At 39.8% G+C, this 18,242-nt stretch overlaps 1 long non-coding RNA gene across 1 annotated transcript; it reads left to right on the forward strand.

Annotated features, from left to right (window-relative positions):
* The first annotated feature begins 13,949 nt into the window (after window positions 1-13,949).
* On the forward strand, window positions 13,950-17,818 carry LOC122970898. Its single transcript, XR_006399346.1, has 3 exons — window positions 13,950-14,110; window positions 15,742-16,045; window positions 16,910-17,818. It is a non-coding gene; the product is annotated as an uncharacterized LOC122970898 (long non-coding RNA).
* The last annotated feature ends 424 nt before the right edge of the window (window positions 17,819-18,242 follow it).

The following is an 18,242-nucleotide window of genomic DNA, read 5'->3' on the forward strand; positions in this document are numbered from 1 at the left end:
ATCTAATTTAACTTTTGTCCTTTCATGAACAGACTGTTGATTTCCTGTTTTCCTGTTTAAAACACCACATTTGTGTTTAGAAAGAAATTCTATAATTCAATAAAATTGAGACTGGATGAAAACACACATATGGGCTGTTGTTCACCTTCTGGATAGGAATGAGAACCAGTAGAGGATGTTGTTTACAGTGGCTATCAGAGCCATCGATGTATTATAAAAGCTGGATACTGGAACAAAAATGGCATCCATTCAGTCCGATAAGAATTGCTTGGCTGGTGCATATGCTAAAAAATGTTTCTAGCTTCTGGGTTTGCTTCCACATTGTAGGGCCCATTGAATATGCGCAGTAGTTTTTCTCCCACTGGCCCCACCTGTGAGTTCCCGCTTGGCCCACTTTATATTGTGATGACGTCACAGATTTTTAAATCCCTTTCTCGGCTCGAGGAAAGTTTTACAATTATAAAACCTCCATGGATGAAAAATTCATAATAGAAAGAATCATAATTGACCTTGTTTGCAGTTTAAGGTGTCCTCTCAACAGTTTTACAGACTTCTATTTTCCAGAAGTGGTCGATGGGGAAAATGCTTTTTGGGCTGCAGGGGGATTTTTTTAATCTGCAATACCGTGAGTGACCACTGGGAAAAATTGACTAAAGCCCTATCCAGCTGTTGTAATACATCCATCAGAGCATGTGAGTGGAGCGGAGTTGGAGTTGAGCAGGGAGCAGAGCGCCTTTAATTTAAACTTAGGAGCACACTTGAACCATTGACATATATAAGAACAGATACATTCTGCAAGTGTACGACCACGGTTCAAAATGTTTCTGGACGCCATTCTTTGCTCTCCTCAGCCACCAGAGTTCAGAATTACCTGCACAAATTGATCCACCTCACACAAATGGACTGTCTCAAATACTAAATCACAGTTGTATATAAGACACGTGATAGGTACGTAGCCCAAATTTACCCACTATCAAGAGTCCACATGACCACAACATAGGCATATGTTCACCCAACACAGCCCCTACATCAAAAAGGGGTGGATTTGTTGACACCAACCAATACCATGGCCAGGTCCATTATCTTTTGTTTTTTTTAGGTTTTAATATAATTTTGTAGCTTCACATTAGTGTTCCATATTCCAAAACTCAGATCAAACCGTTAAACTAGGTAAAGCTGATAAAAAAATGGATCAAGATTTTGTTACTGCATTGCCTATTTCTCTCAAATGTTTTCAGAAACATATTTTAGTGTACTGTTTAGCTGTAATATGAGAAACTTTGTGCCCCGGCCTCCATGTAGAAGATGGACGTGAGGACAGGGAGGTGCTCACATGCACTAACATGCACGCTCACATGCACTAACATGCACGGCTGGACCGGCCTCCGAAACGAAGAACAGAGAAGCTCGGATAACAACACACACACAGTCGGAGTGTGACTTCATTCTCTGTTCAGGACACCATTACTTCACTTTATCTTTACATAGCAAATAGTTGTTTGCTGACATCTAGTGGGGCTGAATGTTGTATATTGCACCTTTAAGTAAGATGTTTAATACTTGTAATTGAGTATTTGCACATTGAAGTATTACTATTAAGATATAAATGTGTCTTCCATTACTGCATGTCTGTGCTCAACATATAGTAGTGCAGTGAATTAGAATTTTTATATTTTTTTTAATCGAGGAAGCTTACTCTTACTATTTCCATCTTCGTTTGCCTCAGACACATGTTGAAAAAAACAAGGAAGTTGGAACTAAACGATAAATCCCACCTGCTTGGGCTCTGAGCTTGATTAAAATAAAGAGAGAGGAGAATCTCAAATTATTTGCTTAAGTCTGATTTTGTGATCATTCTTGTGTTTGTCTACATGTACTGTATGCACAATACACAGTGTTTGAGCTCCTGTAGGTCAAATACCACAGTAATCTCCTCCACTTGATGATTATTATGATGATGATGTTAATGATGATAATGATGTTAATGATGATGAGGATGATGATATATGGAAATGTCTGCTGCTTCTCTGCTGCCTGTGAGAAAGAGCTTGAGAGCCACACACAAACTGCTTATTTCACGATATGTAACTTTCTCAGCACCAATCCCAGTCAATTTACTGGAAATCATTTTATCTCACTTGTCCCTATAAGGTGTATCAGACCTCCTGAGAGCCCCTGTGGTGTGTGTGCTTTTCCACATTGGCTTTGAGTTTATGTTAGTTGCCAAAAATGCCCACTTGGTGGAGCTACGATCCAATAGGTCGCCTCCAATCTGTCGCTTTTACAGAATCCTTTCTCATTTGCCATCAATTTATTTTCATTCAAACGAAGGGTGACCATGTGAAGAACATCAGATCAGTTGACAGCCTGTAAATGTGATTTAAACATTTAAGCACCATTTACCCAGATTAAGTTTCAATTGAAGAACAAATGCTATTAGGTGGAAATCTTACAGTATGTGGTAAATGATGGAGCTTAAGATATTCCCATTTTATTGTTTGAATCCTATTGCTCATATTTGAACAAAGGAACCATACTGCTTTGATTTTATAGTGACATCCAATACATTTAAGTTAAAGTTATTTGCTTCTGTCAATAAGCAAACATCATACCCTGATGATCTGTTCCTTCTGCCTTATGTACTGAACCTATATACTGTGCCACATTGATAAACCTTAGATAAACACAAACTGTGGGTTCATTACAATTCAACTCCTGTCCACAAACACATGCACACAGGCCCACAAACACACACACACACACATACTCACACAAAATGAGCATCGGTTCCTTCCCTAATCTTGTATTAATGGACCCAATCACAGAGACTATGAATAATCAATGGCCAGTGGTCTGCAACCGCAGTGCTGAGACCTTGAGTGAAACTGAATTTTCCTAATAAGACACTCACACACACATGCACTCACACACCTTGAAGCCCTAATAAGCACTAATGCACTGTGGGTTGAGAATACGTCACATGGTTTGTTTGCTGCAGAATGTGAAAGGTAAACATGCTGTGCCAAGCTGTGCAATGTGTGTGGGTGTGTGTATGTACTGTACATGTGTGTATGGAGAGAAACGGTGTGAAAACGGGGGGACCTGTCTGTCCTTGTCCCGCTCTCTCCTGCCTCTCTTATGCTGCTTTCCACAGATGAGTCTGTGTGGAAACAACCGCTTTGGCTAATAGCTGCTACATTAGTCTCTTAACCAGCTGGTCATGGCCATTTAGAAATGTTCATTAGGTCGCGGACCAGAGTGGATAGGTGTGATAGTTCACTCCCCATTTTTGACTGTAGAAAGACAGAGAGAGAAAAGAGAGCGAGACAGACAGACAGAAAGGGAGAGAGAAGCAATTCATTGGCCAACTTGACGACCAAGTGTTAAAAGCTGCAGATGCAATTATCATCATACTGCCCTCAATAAGAACCTTGTGCATAATTAGATCTCATTAAGGTCTATGAGTGTTATTTTAGGGCTCTGAAAGGTTGGATAAGCAGGACTTGATATTATGGGTTATTAATGCTGCAACATCTGGTGCCATTCTGGCAATAGTCTGATAGTTGTCTGAATGGGTGGGCAAATTCAGTATTTAAGTGATGTTACGACCATATAGTAAAATAGGCTACTATATAGAATGCACTATTCTTCTGAGTGTGTAGATGGAGATACAGATATATACAGTAGATGGTATATGTATGCATGTGAATTTGTTTGTGCTGATGACCAGTCAGAGCACATTACACACCGCGGAGGGAAACAGCCCTCCGTCGCCGGAAAAGCGATTGATTCTCCATTTCCATATTAATGAGCAGATTTGTTAAGAGCCTGCAGGAGAGGGAGAAAATAACAGGGTCTTCATAGGGCACGACATTTATAAATAAAGCTGATGCAGAGAAAAATGGAAATTAAACCTTTTAGTTTAATAAATTTGAGGCGTCCGCAGCAAAGCGAGCGATTTGCATTTCCATTTGTGGCCAAATAATGAGAGTGTGGGTCCATGATGAGCCTGCTAGTGCTGCTTTTGGGTCTCAAACAGTCAGACAATCACTCCACCGTGCAGCCCTCCACATCAATGTCATTAGCTCAGAGGCCTGTTAACTCTGCTGCTTGGCTTTCTAAGATTATTTGGTGAACTAGAGATTCGTATTGTCACTCCGAATGAGGTATAGCATTGTGCTCAAAGTAAAATTTATTCACTTGTGTATTTTCCCAACTTGGATGGCTCTATATCTTTTTCCTTGAATATTCAACATCCTCTCTATACGCAGGTGTCACTTTAAAATGATTTTTTGTTGTTCTAAAACAAACCTGTCAGAAAGAGTCTCTGTCTTTCTCTATGCCTCTCTCATAAACACTTGCACTTAGACACGCACAACACACACACACATAGAGACACAAACACACAAAGCATCACTGATTGAATTTATTGGGGAATGGATGTTGACTAGACCACTCCAAGTAGGCTAGATTGTTGTTGTTCCCAGATTGACAGACAGACCCAGAGCGGCTGATTGAAAGTGCCTTTTAGCTTGCTCTCACTGTATATTTGATTTGGCAAAATGGAAGGGGAGTCCAGTCTTTTCCCAGGATGCAAACACAAGTCCCTGTGTTTGTGTGGGAGTATGTGTGTGTTTGTGTATTTGTGTGTGCCATGCGTACATTGACTACTGGATGCTTTAGTAAACGCTGCATAAAATGTACCCCTTTCAGGTATTAATTGAATAATGCAAGCGCTCCTCTTGTCAACCATCAAGTGGGCCACTTTCTCAGTGGCCTGTGCTGCTCTCCTTGCCTGTGAATTGACTAGATTTATCTGTGTTGTTCCAGCCAATGGATGCCATTTGTTCCAAATGTTTGATATAAACATGCAAAGAGCAGAGGCGTGCACTCATAAAATAAGCTTCTAGATTGTTGTTTTACAGCCCAAAGGGACCGATGGGGGGGTGCCCTCAGCCAATCAAATCATGTGGAGCTCTTGCTGAGCCAACGGTGTGTTAAAGTTCTCTTTCAACCAATGATGTGATGAAAAGGAACAATTGCCACCATAAAGAAAGAAAGGGGAGAGGAGAGGGGGAGAAAAGGAGAATGGAGGAGAGAGACAGAGTGCTCTGGGAGGAGGGAGAGTGCAGTTGGAGGAGAGATGAGATGTGCAGCGTTCTGCTAAATATGCATACTTATTTTCCATGCCTTTAATGGGACACATCTCATTGCGCGCCTTATGTCTGCTTCCAAACTGTAAAAGATATTTAGCTTCACACCTGCAGGAAATTTGCCATAATAAAGACAATAATGGCATATGGAGTCTTTGCTGATTCTGTTCTATGCTTTCTGGTGCTGTTAAAACATATGGCATAAAATTGGTTACTCTTTAAGTTATATTTGACTCTTATTTTTGAATGGACGTAATAGAAGAACAAGAGTAATCAGGATATCCCTTAATTTAAGTGTCGACATTTTTTGTAGAGGTTGAAATGCGATTTAGAAGTTGTCGACATTGTGTGTGTGTGGATTAAACTCAGGTGTGTGTGCATGTGCGTATGTCTACTTCGTGCACACAAGATTCGATTTGCTGATTTAGCACCTCTCTAATTTTCCACAGAGTAATATTTGCCTTACCTGCTGCCATCTGTTTTTATTATCCGGGTGAATATGTTTGTCTAAGGATATCAATAATCATAAACAAAGCCATGACTCTTTCACCTCTCCCTTTGTATATCCCACCCGATACCTCTGCCTGTGTCTCACACAAGGCTGGCTCTCAGCTCTTACCCTGATTGCACACAGTCTACATATTTCAACATGTAATTGGTGAAAAGCAAACATTATCAACCCTAGATTCAGTCAAACTATGCATACACATACAGTACATAACCAAACACACACACACACACACACACACACATAAATTCACACACACTGCCGTGGCTCATGCCTTGACTGAGTGTGTGCTCTCCTATTACAGACAGTAATTACCGTCAGTCACCCTGTGTGTCCATAACAAGCCAGCATAATGCCCTAATCAGGCCTGGATTAATCCAACCCTCTCTCTAATCACTCTAAAAGTGATTTATATTGTTTTTCCTGTTCGGAACAAATGAAATCTGTAGCCTAAATTAATACTGGCTTTTCATCACTGGGAAGTTAAAAAGCCAGTAACCATCACATTCCTGTCATTAAGGCTGAGTCTGAGGAGACATGCGCACACACAGGCACACACACACACATGCGCATATTCACGTACGTATTTAAGTTGGAAAGAAAAAATATATAATGTAATATTCCATTAACTTGGCAAACTAATAACATAAGTCTTCTTCTGCGAAAGGCTTTCAGACCAAGCAAATGGGGTCATCAGAGGAATAACTAAAATTTTATTGCTACCATTCCATATTAAATATTCTGCTTTGATTTAATAATTACAATCAGAAAATGGTGGAACATTGTGAAATTGTGTCAGCTCTTTTTCAAGAACTTTTTTTGAGATGTAAATTAAATGCACCAAGACTCTATTGGCCAGGCTCATGTGTGTCAGCACAGGAATATTTTTGCACCGTAATGGACATGAAATCATTTTTTATCCATCTACCAATTATTCTGATGAAAAATGCTCTATATCATTCTGTACAAGTCATTTGTCAAATTGTATCTGCTACAATCTTGCAATTTCTTGGTCCTGTGTTTTCATTTAAGATAGCATGCCTCCTATTTTGGTCCATGCCTCCTACTTTGTTTCATTTCCATTGTTAAACAAATCAATTCCAACCCTGACTCACTTCCCACTGTTTTTCATTATGAGGAACGAAGGCCGGACACGAATCGTAACAGAACCCTGAAATTTCCTGTTCACTATTCAGTTTGTGCTCGGAATACAAACCGACTCACAAGACGCACATTTAACAAATGCAAATTGTGAGCCAATGTGGTCGAGCTATCCAGGCTCCCGGTTCCATATTCATTTCCTCTACCCCACTGTTCACAAACTCGAAGAACAATCCGGGGGTTAACCTGAAAGGGATAGGAAATGGAGATCTGACAGTGTCCACCATCTCGCTCTCTTTTCTCTCCTTTATCTCTTTCTCTTCCACACTGTCTCTCACCTTTGCTCCCCTCTCCTTCCTTTCCCCTCTCCCCCTCTTCTCCCCTCAGTCCCCTCTCCCCTGTTCTCTTCATGCTGTGTAATTCTCATCTTACACACTCTGTTGCTCTGGACTATGAATAATGCATGGTGTGTGAGAAATCCTCAATCTCATGCTTGGCTCCCAGTGAGCATTACGGAGCTTGCATCTCTATTACGGAGATGAATAGGAGAGAGGGGAATATGGCATAGGATACGCTCTAACTTCATTGTTTGTTTTCAGCATTAAAGCCCCAATCTGGGATTTCTTTAAATGCTTATGAATTATGTATATGAACACATAAGGAGAGGCTTGCTGATGAAAAATAAACTCCTCAAAACTTTTATAATCCACCATATCGTCGCCACAGTTCCATTTTTCTCCAGTGTCACAATACAAATAAATATGAACAACATGAGCAAACGGCTTCAGAATAGATTTAAAATTCATGTGCTTGTATGCTGCCAGTCCTTGAAAAATAATTTATTTCCAGTTAATCAATTTTTATAGAGAACTGCTTTAAATTCAATCAAATAATCCTATAAAAAGCAGTGCCACAACAGTTTTGTTGTGGTGTGTTTCAATTCTGTGGGGTTTTCATTTTTTACCTTCTTGTTGATTTGATTTTATGGAAATGATAAGATGGCAACTGCAGGGACAATGCATTTATGAATACACTAGTCTGTATGAGTCTGCTATTGGAGCATGCATGAATCTCTGACTTTGTGTGCCACCATTGGAAATGTGTTTACAGCTGGAAAAACCACAAATGCAGATAACAAAGCAGAATCGGGCTGCTCACAGAGAAAAAAAGAGCGGACACACTTTGAGAATAGGTCAGGTAAAACTCCATTATGTTCAATCCTGTCTCATCACACTTGGAACAAATGACTGCTTGAACCTCTCTGCAGACATTCAGGGAAGTGTAAAGCTACTGAAGTGGCCGAGCTATGTCGCCCGTGATATGAACTTTAAACAGTTTGTTCAGTGACTCAAAATTACACCCAGCAGTTTTACAAGCGCATTTGGACAATCTTTCCAGGCTGTTGTCAACCTCTTTTCATTAATATCCTTCTGTAGATATGAAGCCACAGCAGGGGACACTTCCAAAAATGCTTTTGTTAAAAGAAAATCAGACACATCTCGCCACAACATGAAAATATTTAGGGTTTTTTTTTTTTTTTTGGCTGTTTCTGAGCAAGCATTTTCCATATGCATTGTCTGTGTGTTACTGTATGTGTGAGCCATGCCACGACATAGACCCATGTTTTATGGTGTGTGTACACGCGATAAAAGCACTGAAGAGTTAAAGTGCTTTTCTACCATGCTCAAAGCCATGTGTCAGCACTAGACCACTAAATCCACACAATTCCCTTGAACAGTTTCCCTTCCTCTGATAGTCTATCATGCGTCTGTTTCAGATGGCTGGCCACTGTGGCTGACAGGGCCGAGTCCTTGAGGAGATCATGTGTCTGTGGAAAGTACAGGACAAGCACTGATGTTTGAGCTTTCAAACGAATGTCTGTCTCTATGTCTCTGTGACAGAGGTCCATGGCTTGGCACATACAGTGATACAGGATTTACATCGTTGAGAAGTTTGAAATGTCATATACTACAATAGAGCTGCAACTAACAATTATTTTAAATATCGATTCATCTGCTGATTATTGTCTCGATTAATTGATTAGTCGTATAAAATGTCAGTAAATGGTGAAAAATGTTGATCTCTGTTTCCAAAAGCCAACTGCGAGTGTCTTGTTTTATCCCGACCACCAGTCCATAACCTAAAAATATTCAGTTTACTGTCATACAGGACTAAAGAAACCAGAAAATATTCACATTTAAGAAGCTGAAACAAGAGAATTTTAGTATTTTTTCTTTAAAAAAACGACTCAAACCAATTAATTGATTATCAAAATAGTTGCTCTCCATCAAGTAATCGGCTAATCATTGCACCTCTAGGTGATAATATACCATCACTAATATGGTTTCTATTCTGTGATCATGCTCTGGAATATGTTCCTTATATTTCACCAGTCGCTTTATCCTCTATGTTCTGCTTCACCCAGTATCGCACATCATTTGTAATATAGAGCAGGGATAGAGAATATTATGGATAAAAACCTCCCCATTATTCCATGGTGCTGAAATCTTACGGAAATATGCCTCCCATTTTGGTAGACATGGCCTACTCTTTCTGTCTTTTTCATGCCCGTTTTGGATGAAGCCCAGATGAATCACTCTAACGACCTGGGCCCTGTGCTGCAGCACTGCTCTGAAATTAATATCTAAGCAATGGAGATATAGGGCAAATAGATGAGAATAGGAACCCGATATTCACTCTTGGGTACTACGTGCTCAGGCACAGGCACATACACATACATGCACTTGCATATACTGCACACAGACCCTGACAGGCAGGCTATTATCCCCCAGCCTGGGCTGCCGTAATTGGCTATCTCTTTTTACAAATGTGGCTCCGTCTGACTCGCATATCAGCCCCTATCTCATCAACCATGTAGGGGTCACCATGTCCGTGCTTGTGTGTGTGTGTGTGTGTGTGTGTGTGTGTGGTGCTGTAAGTGTATATGTCTGTCTGTATATGTGTCTGTATATGTAGGGGTCACTGGTGTGCCCATCTCTCTCATGTCTCCATTTCACATGCTCATTTATGTTCACACTAAACGAGCCAACGGATGCTAAGTGTGTCAGTGGCTGGCTCCTCTTAAGCAGCGCCGGAGTATTTAGCCATTAGTCTGCTAATAGCATCAAGATCATTCCAACACTGGCTAGCTGATGATGAAATATTAGCTTAGCTCTGACCGTCATTAGTTAGTCTGGGCTTGCCTTGGAGGTCAGGTCCATCTTATTTCTCACACACAGAGATCAAACCCAGTTATTAACTGAATGTGCAGATTAATTTCTTAATTTTGTCAGCCTGTAAAAGAATTTTTAGACCTCATAAAGCTAAACTCTACTGGTTTTAATACAAGAGCTTTACTTTGCTGTCCAAAAGAGCAGAGTAGCTTAATTTCTTTTATCTCCTTGGGTTGTTCTGATATACATGTGTACAAATTCTAAGCCCTAGGAGCAATGACTTTAATTTAGCTATAACAGCTTATTTTATACAATTGACTTTTAGTAGATCATAGAAAACTTTCTACATCATAGAAAAATAAAAGATACAAATTTGTCTTTGAATACTAGAACTGGGTTTTATGTGAATATGTGACATTTTTGATATTTGAAAATTAGTATTACATATCATTGTAAAACTCTTGCTCTACTGTGACATTTGTCGTCAGCAAAAACAAACCTTTATCCTCCATTTCTAAGACTCTATATTGTTTTTGGTGTGAATAAGATGCACCTAATCACTTTTTTTTATTTTAACGTTGAGTAAGTTCATTCTTCATCTTCTCAAGGGAATGAGAAGGTGTGTCCAAACTTTTGACTGGCAGTGTATATATATGTATTTTCTCTAGAACATTAAAATTCTCTGAATTTCTTGATTCCTGTCTCTGGTAAAGGATAGTTTCTAAATTGTGTAGATGCAATAATTTCAACTTTATACTCTTCTCTTGTAAAGAAAATGTCACTTAATTCAGTATCACAAGCATAATATATGGCAAATGTGGCCATTGCATACAAATGTCAAAAATGAATACTAATGTCAACATTTAAAAACTAAAATTTGTCACATTCAGTGCTACATTACTTAAAAATTAACAACATAGCATCTACATTTAAAAACAAATTTCATATTCAAAAATCAATTAAACCTGCTGATCATGAACTGCAGTTGTTAATAAATCGTAACCTGTATGTAACCTGCATGCCACCTTGAATCTTTTACACCCTGCTGTGCCCAGTCAAGCTTATATGAATATGAGGGTGGAGACAGTAAAAGCAACAACTGTATGATAAAAAAATCATAAGCTGATGCTGTTAATTTGCCCAACCTTCGCAGGTAGCACACTTAGTGTTTGATATGTAAAGATCCCCAGACACCATTTACTGTGAAAACTTCAGCAGGGTTAAACTGTCAAACTGACAGCCTTTACACTGACTGAACTGCACCATATGAGATTTTTGATTTATGAAGAGGGAGATTGATTCTTAAAGAAGGAGACAATGAAAATGTGACTTGTGAATGGACCTGCTCTTGTTTACATTCAAACACTCAGTGTCAGTGCACTGCAGGTTTTGGAGTTTTACTTAAAGGAGTCCCTGTAAGTCACAGTGTAATTACTTTCCCACTAGGCGGGGCTCTGGAGCTGAAATTACATCATGCATAATGGGGTTGATTTAAACTTATATTTGAGAAGGCAACTGCTTGCCTATCATACTCTTGCACCTTGTTAATCCTTAACCAATGAATTAACCTTCATTACCAGTGTTGGAATATAGATGAGCGATCTCTCTCCACTTCTTGCTCTGAATCCTCTCCCCTCTATCCCGTTCTGACCCTCTATCTGGCTTTCTGTGATGGGGGACGTCTGGGGTCAGTGATTCTGTCCTGTGTCGCTCCTCATAGTTCCTCCTGCATTCAGATTATTCTGACCTAAGATCAGCCCTATCAGCTGACCACTAAAGCACCTTAAACCCCAGCCTATCCAACAGCCAGCTGCTCCCCTCAGTAAAGATTGCCTCATATCTCTCAGCTTGTTTGTCTATCTGTCTCTGTTTCATCCGAACAGAGGGAACAGTGCAGCTAAAAAGGAAACCATGAGCAAATGCTCTTCGGCAATGCTTCAATTTCAAATGACAAAGTAGAGACAGAGATCTGAGCACTGGTGTGAGACGAGCTTTATCCTCAGGTGTCATTTAAACCTGGCCTCCTCTAGTCTGTAAATAACATGCCTCAGCTCCACTTTGCACACGAGAGTCAAGTGCTCTCAGCCAAGATTGGAGTAGAGGAGTGTGTGTGTGTGATTTTGTGTATTTTACCCAATGAGACATCAGTATATCCACCATTGAGGCATATAAAAAAAGCATATGAATCAATCCAGCTCCAAGTATTCGCTCCTGCCGTGAATGCATCAGTTTGATTTCTCAGTCTCAAAATCCAATATGTTTTCGAAACAGAATCTATTGGATCACAGTTGTATTGCCCCGAGTGTAAAGGAGATGTTTTCTAATGATTGACACCTGGCACTCAGTTATCCTTCGCTGCAGCCAATCTTTCAGATCACTGACAAGAGGCAGAAAACTAGACAGAGCATGTGGAGATCATTTTCTTTCACACATTTAAAGTAGAGATCAAAAATGGAATTTAACCGCTGAATTTATAAATTATATTTTCTACACAGAACTGTATTGCAACATTTTCTGATCTTTTTGTCTGTGCATCCTGCGCAGAGGTGACGTGCCCGTGCTTGTGCATTCAGATGAACGTCCGGTCTTATTGTGTGTGACCTCCGTCTCTCTGGCTGTTTGCTGTCTCGGATAACATTTTGACATTCCAGTCTCCTCTCTCAGACACTGCGATACCTCGCAGCGAGGGTGGATGGGGGGCCCAATGATAAGGCTTCACTCACAATTAGCAGGCAGGAGCAGGGAGGCGAGAGGGGGAAATTGAACTGTCAGAGAGAGAAGAGAAGAGAGGAGGAGTGGAGGAGAGAGGAGGGTGAGATAGAGGGGTGGGGGGGGGGGTGACCCCATCCTGCAAAATGGAGCCCGTCATAATTTGTTCATTTGGTGCCCATCAGGCTCTACCTTCCCTTTCTAACACTGCTCTGCTGACCTCCCTCTCTCTGTTTCACCCTCTCCCATGCCTTTCCTCTCTTCACTCTCTTTCCATCTCTCATCTTCTATTTCACCTTCCTGCTTACCTTCACTCATCACAGCATTCCCTCCTTTTTTTATACTGTGTCCTTTGACTGTACACATGATATGATTGCCCTCTCCCTTTTAGCAACACTCTTACACTGTGGCTATTAACATTACCATTATTATTCCTATTAAATGCATCAATTGGTGATTTAAGAAAAAAAAATTACCCAGAGGTTTCAAGAGCTGGGAGATGGAAGTAAAGGAGCTAACCAGACCACGGCCTGTGCCTGCCCTGCCTCTGTGCAGGATGTGATGGATGGTAATGTTAATGTTAAATAAGCAGAGAGGCTTTTAGCAGCTCTGTATTTAAATGTCAAATGCTGATGGGCCCTAATGAGATAATACTGCTGAGAGCAATTAGCCTGTTAGGCACAGAAGACTATTCACATCAGCACTGGAGACTCGCACACATACAGTATGTGTATACATGTACAGTACACCTACACTCACATACACACCATATATTGCTGAGTGGATAAAACTGCAATTCGAGGTAGAAATATATAGGAGGAAAGATTGCTTTGAATATATAAGTGACTTATTTTATTATTCAACAGCTGTTTTTGAAAATAAAGTAAACTCTTGTATAATTGCTTGATGCTGTATGAAGATGACCATCATGTGCACAACTAAGGGCAAATTCCATTCCAGTAGCACCCAATCGGGTAGTTCCGGGTCTGAAAAGTGAAGCCAATGCGGAAGTGCCTTAAACCTTCATTCTCTCTAATGGCCATCAGGGGGCGACTCCACTGGCTCCAAAAAGAAGGTCGTTTGTATGGAAGTCTATGAGAAAATGACCCTACTTCTCACTTAATTTATTATCTCAGTAAACACTTTCCTAATGAGTTTATGGTCTCAATTGCTACTTTCAAGTCTTCTTCAATAAAGCATGTTCATTTTGTAATTTATGGTCCCATTTAACTTATATTTGACGATAAAGCAGGGTATGCTTTAGGGCGTGGCTACGTTGTGATTGACAAGTCGCTACCACGGCGACAACGTCGGTTAGTAACGTAAACATGGCGTCACCCCAGGACCTCAGGATGTGTTTTCAGTTCATGAGAGTTAATTTTAATATTTTGGTCGCCTAAAAACTCTTGTTCGGCGTGTGGCTGTACTAAATGACCCTCTAAGGAGTCGGATGCTCAGTTTTTCCGGTAAGGAAATTTTGTTTTTATGGTTTTAAGCCTGTTTTTCGCTAGCGAAAATTAGCATTAGCATTATCACAGTTAACCATAGAATGCAAATACACCGTGTTAACTAAGCTAACAGCTAGTGTTAGGGTCAGCACCACCCTCTCGTTCAAATATGGTCACTTCTCATCACCTCTGGCTCCAAGAATCCAAGATGGCGACAGTCAAAATGCTAAACTCGAGGCTTGAAAACGCAAATCCACAAGCCAATGTCAATTATTTTATACAGTCTATGATAACACCACAATCTTCTTATTCCTGTCTGTTACATGCTGCAGGTGATTTATCCCGTATTTTCTTGCCTGTAACTACTGTGTCTTGCGGAAGTCCCATTTGAAATGGTACATTAAATTTTTTTCTTCACTTGTTGGCCTGTATCTGTGATCTGGCCTTGGAGGTAACACCCTAAAGTAGACCAAAAGACATGCCAGAAGACATCAATAGTGTAACATAGTCATACTTTAGATTTATAATGATCTTAGTTTGCATTCAACAAGGTTTCATAAATATTTTAATATAAAATTCCATAGTTATTTAATTGAAGAGTTATATTATCATTTACTATTTCAGTTTATTCTGTAACTGCATGTTTGATTGCAATTATTTGTATAGTAACTGTAACATATTTTAAAGCTATTTCTGGAGGTTCAGGCTCTTTAGAGGCTGACCATCAGCAGTGTGTGTTGAGTCCTCATTGGATATGTTGAATATGTTGATGCAGCTATTAACAGGTGAAGTAGTGGAGGTAAACTCTCTCTACTTGTCTTATTCTTTACTTAGTCTACTTTTTGGTCCTGTCTCTGAAATTTTTTGTGAAACTTCAGAGTAGCACAGAAAAAATGCTGTGTTCAAATTTTTGCTGTACTCTCTCATTCTTAGGTTTTTCTTGACAGATAGTCTGGAGGGTTTTTTGATAATAAGATATGAAAACAGAAAACTTTTTTTCACCTTTATTTTATGTTGCCCGATTTCTCTTAAAAAACCTATATTGAATTAACATTTATCTTTCAGAGCTGCAATGATTAGTTGATTAATTAAATTTCTCTGGTTCCAGCTTCTTAAATGTGAATATCTTCTGGTTTTTTAGTCCTCTATGATAGTAAACTGAAAATCTTTGGGTTATGGACCATTGTTTGGGACAAAGAAGACATTTGAGGACTTTACCTTGGGCTGTCGGAAACAGTGGTTAACGTTTTTCACCATTTTCTGATATTTTATAGACCAAATGACCAATCGATTAATCTACAGGTTCATCAATAATGAAAATAATTGTTAGTTGCAGCCCTAGTGTCTTTAAACTGAAAATCTGGCTTCAACTACAAAGGTTTTGCTTTTGCGCCAGTGTTACTATTAGTTTCGGGTACAAGTTCAGCTGAGCAGTCACTGCTGATAAGCCAGTATAGATTTTCATCTTTTTAAACCTCCTTCCCTTCTGTCTCTTACTCACTACACAGTACAATATGTGTGAATTGTTATATGTCAGCAAAAGTGTGCATGGTGTGTGTGTGTGTGTGTGTGTCTGTGTGTGTGACAGAGAGGATACAGGTGTTGTTAGCAAGCTCTGAAGGTGACTGCTGGTCTCATCCATCAAACAGGCTTTCCTCAGGCTGATCCCTAATGGATCCCCTCAATCAGAGCCGCTCACTGTCAGTCGCAGTGCAACAAAATGAGAAATCAGGCAACTGGTCGCGCAGCCAAGGTTGGGAGTCATATAAAGGGGACAAAGTGATAAAGACCAGCTCGTGTCCAGCCTGTTGATTAGTATTGAGTGATCTCAGCCTTCCAGCCAGTCATGACGGAAGCAGGACATCAATCTGGACAAAGCTACTTCTTCAACAACTATAAATCAGCTGTACATATACAGTATATCCAAATCAGCAACCTGGACGTCATTGTGAGGTGATGTGTTGGCTTTGCATAGTGACTGCTAAATATCAGTCTGTTCCTTTTTAATTGCCCTTAGTTTTTCAGATTAACCTTTTTCTAATAATTTGATAACTGGTGACGGACTAAGTGTGCCAGAGGTTTTGATTTCATTCTGTGCAATTTACAACAGTAATGGAAAGTGAAAAGGTAGATTTGCTAAGCCCTCTCTGTACTTTAAAAAATAGTCCCTTGCTAATGTATTTATCAAGTGTTAACACACTTCACTTTACCATAGGCCATTAAAATCTATAAAGGGAGGACAGATTCAAACAGAGCATTCACTTTATTCTTCTGTGTCCAGGGCTTCATACTATGTTAAATGCTGGTTCTGTCTTCCCTTCAGGTGATTTGATTTGAGAAGCTAATATACTGAAAGCCTCCTCTTGCTGTTTGTCTCCAGCTACTCATTCTCTCAGCTTTAAAAGCCTTTATTATTGAAAGGGCCTTTATTTGGTTTTAGGGTCTAACAAAATTGTGTACCACCTCAGAGAAAAATGAAAAGGTTTTGAGTGCTGTCGGTGTTCCTAAAATAGATTCATTATACAGTATGTCTGTGTTTGGCTTCTAAATAGGCAGGAAAGAAGGAGGTGATTCATAGAGATATGGAGGTACAGCACAGTAATCAAACTAAAAGCTCGCTGTCTTGCTGCAGCTTGTGCACACAACACTGTCCAACGCAGTTCAGAAGGGCTTTATTAGCATGACGGTTTCAAGAACAATGTTGCCAAAGCATCAAAGTACAATTTGTGCAAATATTTGGACAGTACACATTACAGTAATATGAACATTAACACAACATTAACCATCCATCCATTTTCTTTACTGCTTATCCTGTAGAGATCGCGGGGGAGCTGGAGCCAATCTCAGCTGACATTGGGCGAGAAGCGGGCTACACCCTGGACAGGTTGCCAGTCAATCACAGGGCTAACATATAGTATAGAGACAAACAACCATTCACACTCACATTCACACCTACGGGCAATTTAGTGTCACCTGTTAACCTAACCTGCATCTTTTTGGTGTGGGAGGAAGCTGAAGTACCTGGAGAGAGCCCATGCATGCAAACTCCACACAGAAAGGCCCCAGCCGTCCTGTGGGTTTGAATCCAGAACGCTCTTGCTATGAGTGCTGACCACTGCACCATGCTGCCCTACATTTATATATATTAATTATATATATACAGTATATCCTATGCATGTATTTGTGTGTGTGAGTGCTGATGAAGGGTTTATGTTTAGGGAAGGATGAAGGTGTACCGTTGTGTTGAAATGAATCCCTAATTAACAGTAATGTCATGGATTATATGTAGGAACAGAGTAATTCACTCAGTAACCATCTCCCCAATTACATTTTAACAGATCACATCACACTCTGTGTGTGTGTCTAGGTCATTCACTGTCCCTCAGGTTGTGGCATGTTGATACATAATGGGCAGCAAGATATGCCCTGTATTCTTCTCCTAGAAGTATTTTTAATTTTGAGAGGTCATTATCTGAAATTACAGAATTGAACTTGTTAAAGTAAATGTTCCTTTTTTCATTGAGTGTTTTATACTGTAGGGAGGAAGTACATCTCTGTCTCAACCTCACCTGTTGAACAGTCACCACATATTCTGTTTTTTTTGGTTATTATTTTTTGTGTAGTCCTTTTTCAACAATTTGTGGTCACTGAGCCTGTACTTGATTAGGATCTGTATTTTAAGCCAGAATTAATTGGAATTTGGAATAAAGTTTTCTCTTTATTGAATGTAGAGCTCTTCCGAGCTTTTTATTTTAATGCATTCACTACCATGTTGAAACTCCCTGATGCTGTTATGGTTATACCAAGGTAGGTATAACTCCATTATATGATTATTTATGGTAAACTGGTATTTGTCCTCCTGACATCTGGGGCGTTTTTGAAAAAAATCATGACATTAAACTCATATTTACTACCAGAGCCCAGTTCTGACAGTACTTTTATACTTTGTCCAACTGTTGCTGTAGTTCAGTAGGAGACAGTAAAACAAGGTCATCAGCTTAAAACAGAGACTTCACCTCATCCTCCTATCTAGGAGGGAACGGCCAGGAACAGCACACCGATCCAACTGAACAGCAAGCTCATTTATATACACGCTAAATAAAGCCAGACATAAATGGTACTAAAAGTACTCCATTAAATTCCCATCTCA

Source organism: Thunnus albacares, chromosome 2, assembly GCF_914725855.1.
Source record: "Thunnus albacares chromosome 2, fThuAlb1.1, whole genome shotgun sequence".
Lineage (NCBI taxonomy): Eukaryota > Metazoa > Chordata > Actinopteri > Scombriformes > Scombridae > Thunnus > Thunnus albacares.